Genomic DNA, 6,116 nt, shown 5'->3' with positions numbered 1-6,116 from the left:
CCCCTTCCGCTCTGCTCCCCGCTCTCCATCCTGAAGACTTCAGCGAGGAGAGATACTCGGCGGCGCGGGGAGGATGGAGGCAGAATGGATAGAGGTCGGTGCAGGGGAGGGGTTGGGGCTTGGATGGACAGGCTGCAGTCTTATTACAAATGATCTTGGCGACAGCGCCAATATCACTTGTAAACATGAGGTTTCCCGTTCTACATTTAGCCCTGCTTGTGCAAAGCAGCGCGATCGGTTCACACTTTGGCAACTCCTGATCGCGCGGCAATCCGCACGAAATCGTGCAGGATTGCTGCACGGTGAGGTGTCGCCTACGTGTGAACCTAGCCTCACTGCTGATGCTGGGAAAGATGGGGAAGGGTCCTGGAACATCACATGACTGCTTTAAAGACACATGGAGTTTAGGTACGTATGCTGGGAATGTTATACATTTAGGTGAGGGGGCTGTTGGAAATACAGCGGCATATGCTGATATGTACTGATTGTATTACTGCCTGCAATATGTCTTTTGAGCTGTAGATGGCAGTATAGTGCAATGTTAGTCTCTCTATATGCTTATCTATGATACACAGGAAGTTTTCATATAGGCCTCATTCACACACAACGCAAGCAAAATTGTACATTGCGTATATACGCGTCTATGCGCGTATATATGAGCGTCTATTCGCGTATATACGAGCGTCTATGCGCGTATATACGAGCGTATATGCGTGCACTATATGCAATCCCAGAATGCATCACTCGTAATGGAATTTGTTATGTGCTGTACGCATGTACGTGCGTATATGAGCGTAAACACGCGTATATGAGCGTAAATACGCAGAAATACGCTGCCCGGACGCATCTCTGTTCCATTCTGTTTTTGCGCATATATACGCTACGCAAATATACGGCTCAATACGCGGCTGTGTGTATGGAGCCATTTATTTGCATATGTTGCATATGGTACAATACGCACGTACGCACGTATACGCGTGTATATGCGCGGCAGTGTGAATGAGGCCTTACAGTAGATATGTTTCCTTTACAATACTGTATTCTGATGTAATGTTCTCCTAGCCCTAAGCAAGTAAAACTTAATTCAGCATTCCTCAAGATCTCAGTGCTTCATCTAAACACATAACCAACAGGGGCATAAGTTAGAGAGGGGCAGGGAAGGACTTGGGTGGAGTAATTAAAGGAGAACTATGAGGTGAGTGATTTTCACTCAACCTCATAGTTCGAGCCGGCGTGTGACAACGAAACAGTTACACATCGGCTCAATAGATTGGGAAGTGAGGGAACGCATACCGTCGCTCGCTCACTTCTCGATCATCTCCCTGCAGAGAGCCGTGACTGCCACTCACGGCTCCCTGCAGGGATTCCCCCCCTCCCTGCTCCGATCCTCCAGCGCTACCTGGCGGAACGGACGGGGGAGAGGTCGGGAACAGCTGGCTCTGCCTCTAGATAGGCAGAGTCAGCTGTCACCACGCAGCTGGGTGGATCTCGACAGTAATGTCGGCATCCGTCCCGGCTGCGGAGGTCTCAGTATACTGCGAGCTGTTGCTCGCGGTATACTGAGCTTTGGGTCACAGGAGGATGCTAGTTATTGTCCTCCCGTGACCCTTAGGAGAACTATGAGGAAAAACACTTAGGCTTAGTTCACACCAGAAACTGCATCACAACTGCGTGCGTCTGTGCAGTTGCACTGTGATCCGTTTTGATGCGTTTGCAATGCATTTCTGATGCGTTTTTGTTCTGCACTTGAAAATGCTAATTAGACATGTAGGTCACTTCTTTTTCTTGTCAGAGCATTTCCTACGCTTGTTTTGTTCGTTTGGGAGCTCAGTCATGCTTTCCAGTGGCGGAACTACCGTCATAATTCCTCAGCATCCACACCTTCCATCTCTGCTATTTCTCTCCACACTACGACCAGGAAGTCCCTGGATGGTGACATTCAAATCTGAGTCCATTTTTAAAAAATGCGTTTGCACTGCGTTTTGATGCAGTTTGATGCAGTTAAAGTAGGACAAGCAGTACTTTTTCTGACTGCAGTTGAATGGACTGCAATGGTGTGAATTAGGAAATCATTGGGATGTATTTTGACTGCAGCAGTCAAAATAAACAGACTGCATCACAACTGCATATGGAGTGAACTGGCCCTGACCCCATAGTTCTCCTTTGGGCCTCATTCACACACAACGCAAGCAAACTTGTATATTGCGTATATACGCGTCTATACGAGCGTATATGTGTGCACTATATGCTATCCCAGAATGCATCACTCGTAATTGAATTTTTTATGTGCTGTACGCATGCGTAAACATGCGTATGTGCGCATAAATACGCAAAAATACGCTGCCCGGACGCATTACTGTTCCATTCTGTTTTGGCACATATATGTTTATTCCTGGCCTGTTTCCTTCCTTGCAACTATCAAATATTTGCCTGCTGGGTCTGCTTTACCCAAATCCAAATCCAGAGGCTACTGTTCTGACCGATCTTCTGATTATTTGAATCCAGAGCCTCACCTCTACTTGTCCCATACATATACAGTACTGTCTAATGACTGGCATTTTCCATTAAAGGAGAACTATGAGGTGAGTGCTTTTCACTCACCTCATAGTTCTAGCCGACCTGTGACAATGAGACTGTCACAAGTCGGCTCAGTAGATCGGGAGGTGAGCGAACACATACCGTCGTTCGCTCACCTCTCGATCCTGTCACGGCTCTCTGCCATGACAGGGGAGGGGCTGGATTCCCCTCTCCCCGCTCCTATCCGCCAGCGCTGACTGGCGGAACGGACGGGGGAGGCGGCGGGTACAGCTGGCTCTGCCTTTAGATAGGCAGAGTTAGCTGTCAGTCACACAGCTGGGCGGATCCCGGCACAATTGTCGGGATCCGCTTCAGCTGCGGCGTCTCGGTATACCGCGAGCTACAGCTCGCGGTATACTGAGCCTAGGGTGACGGGAGGACGCTAGTTTGTGTCCTCCCGTTACCCTAAGGAGAACTATGGGGAAAAGACTCAACCCCCTGGGTTCTCCTTTAATGTTACTTTATGTTGTACAGAATACAGTATTGTTTTTTTTTAACACTTATCCCTTTTATGTTCTTTTATCTACTACCAGAAGCTCTAGTAGGCTTGGCAACAAAATGTTGTATTTTACCAAAAATATAAAACATTTTTAAAAGTTCCTCGAGAGCTTTTTGCAGGAAATTTAAAGTGACCCCCACGTTTAAAACTTGCTCCAGGGTGTTATGCCTCATGCCTTTGATAACTACAGCAAGCACATGGCCAGCATCTTGGCTAGATGTAAACTGATCTGGGGAACCTAGATGTAAACCTCTTATGGTAATTGTACTGACACAGCCAAAACAAACAGAAGAACAAGGTCAGCGATGAGAAGATTGCACGTAACATGGTTTACGGCTATATTACAGTGCTGAATGGGACAAGAGGTGATCCGGAATCTAGTTACATATACATACAGGTTTCCCAAGGTTTTTTTTTCCCATTACGTAGCATGTTGGAAGTGTGCATATTGCCACTCACTTACATAGTTGGGGATTAGTTTCCTTTATCGCCAGCAAAGTACTGTGTGAGTTTATTTTAATTCTTAAAAAGCGTTAAAACACATTTTCATGGTAACCCTGCTAGCGCCGATTCGTGGACAGCACCCCCCCAGAACTGACCCGTCGATCCCCGTAGATGGCATCACCCACCTCTGTATAGTGCGCTCTCGCCCCCAGCGCCAGCACCACGACACCCGGTAGCTAGCACACAGCACCGCCATCTTTCCCCGATGACAGGAGGAAGATTTCCGCAAGTGGTGTATTTAGCCGCCCTCAGCGAATCTGCCGCTCCAGGCAAACGCCTTGTTTGCCTCGCAGCAGATACGCCCCTGAACCCTGCCAGTCCTCTTCATCCTGCTTCCTTCTGACCACGCTAGGCACAGAAGTAGATCCTCCCTAGAGTGGTCAGTTTGTGTCTGTGCCTTCTGAATGGGAGCTACAGGACACCATGCCGACGCATGTTGTACCTAGACATGTGCGATTCGTTTCGTTTCCGAATCAAAATTCGGACGAATTTTCCAAAATTCGGACACATGCGAATTTATGAATCCCAATGTGTCCGAATCTGATTTTCAGTTTCCGAATTTCGGATCCCGTCCAAAAACAAAACTGAAATCGGACATGTGACTTTTCCGGCCAATCAGATGTGTTTTTCGGTTTAATGCATTTGAATGGGTCTGAAAACACATTTTCATTACGGCAACATGGGAGCCATATACAGTATATACATGTAATACTAAAGCTGAGGTTCCCAGACCTGAATGGCAATCGGAATCCGAATGTCTAAATTCCATTCGGGTCTGGGAACCTCAGCTTTAGTAATATATGTATATGGCTCCCAGGCCCGAATGGCATTTGTGAGCTCCCGAGTGCAATTTGGAAATTCGGATCCCAAATGCCATTCAGGTCTGGGAGCCACATGCATATAACACTAGAGGTGAGGCTTAGGCTCCCAAACCCGAATGGCAGTCAGGAGCTCCCGATTGCCATTCGGGTCTGGGAGATTCTGCTTTAGTATTTATATCTGTATATGGTTTTCTGTGGTATTCGCAACGAATATTCGTAAGCTCATCCGAAACTAAGGAAAATTTCCGATTTCGTCCGATTCCGAAACCCGAACCGAATTGAATTTCCCGTCCGAATTCTGAAATAACGAAATATCCAAACTGAACCAAATTTTTCTGCAGCTTACATGTCTAGTTGTACCTGTAATAACATGCTCAGAAGACTGCTGACATGCTCCTCTCCCCGCCCAGCTGTCTACTTGGGAGCTACAGAACGCCATTGTCTATACTGCCGTGGTCAGATTTCTGCTGACCTGCCCCAACTCAATGTGGATAGCACTTTTGTCTTGCAGCATGGAGGTACTCATTTTTAATCCCAGCTAGGACACTATAGGGCATGGAGTTTGCATGTTCTTCCTGTCCTTGCCTGGGTTTCCTCCTCATTCTCACTGAATCTGCATCTCTGCCGGGAAGTAGATAATAACCCTGGATAATGCCTGAACAAAGATGGTGCTGTCCTTTTAGAGAGAAAAGTAGATGACGACATTGATAGGGGGAGTATTGTGATCTCTGAGAGAAGAAATAAATACATAGAAGTGTTACACTTACATAATACTCAGCATTTTGCACTTAACAGCAAAAAATACCTGATGCTAGGTCCACTTTAAGTTTAGGTGTACTAGCAGGTAATAGCATTTTTCTTACACGCAGGTGCTTGCATACATGATTTACTTTGTGCAATAGATTCATAAGCCTATGTGACTTTGTTCCTCTATCATTACAGCTGGTTGAGGCTTGTAGCCTGTGCTGCTGTTTCCGTTAGAAAGAGATTTCCTGTTTCAGTAATGTTGCAGTTGCACCATATTTTCTGCCTCTCATTGTAGAGCAGCTATGATATGGATTTCACATACAATGAGTTCTGCTGCACATCAATGAGATAAGCTGTTGAGAAATACAAATCTAAGCAGATATAAAATGAAAACACTAGGGCTGGTACTGATTAAAATTTTCGTGTTCGATTAATCGAATTTTTTTTATTCTATTAATTTCGATTAATTATAACGCACATACAGATCCAACTACATTGGCTGGACTCCTCCCCCCTTCCCTTCGTTAGCCGACGGAGCCACTTGGGGAAGGGGGGAGGAGTCCGGTGACGCCGATCTCTGTGACGTCACCGGATCTCCGACTGGACTCCCGCAAGCCGGCGGAGAGGTGAGTGATCAAAATAATTTTAATCGATCAAAAATGTTAACGATTAATCAGGTAATTAATCTTTAATTTCCACAGCCCTAGAAAACACCCTTTAGTTCAGTCAAATGTTTATTTAAAAAAATGAATAAATACTGCAGATGTAACTGCCTGAAATGCTTCTTTGTATCATCTTCCCACAAACCCCTACACTGGGCAAAAAAATTAAACTCATGGATACCCCAGCTGCTGATAAAAATAAAAAAATGCATGCGGCTGCTATACTCACCTACTCTCTGGAGCTGTGCCCTGCAGTACTTCCATTCCACCACAAGATGTCCTCCGTTTCCAATATCACTCGAACCG

The sequence above is a fragment of the Nanorana parkeri genome, unplaced genomic scaffold (genome assembly GCF_000935625.1).
Source record: "Nanorana parkeri isolate BGI_ZX_2015 unplaced genomic scaffold, ASM93562v1 scaffold240, whole genome shotgun sequence".
NCBI classification, from domain to species: domain Eukaryota; kingdom Metazoa; phylum Chordata; class Amphibia; order Anura; family Dicroglossidae; genus Nanorana; species Nanorana parkeri.
The sequence above is the reverse complement of the archived record's forward strand: the minus strand, read 5'-3'. Positions refer to the sequence as shown.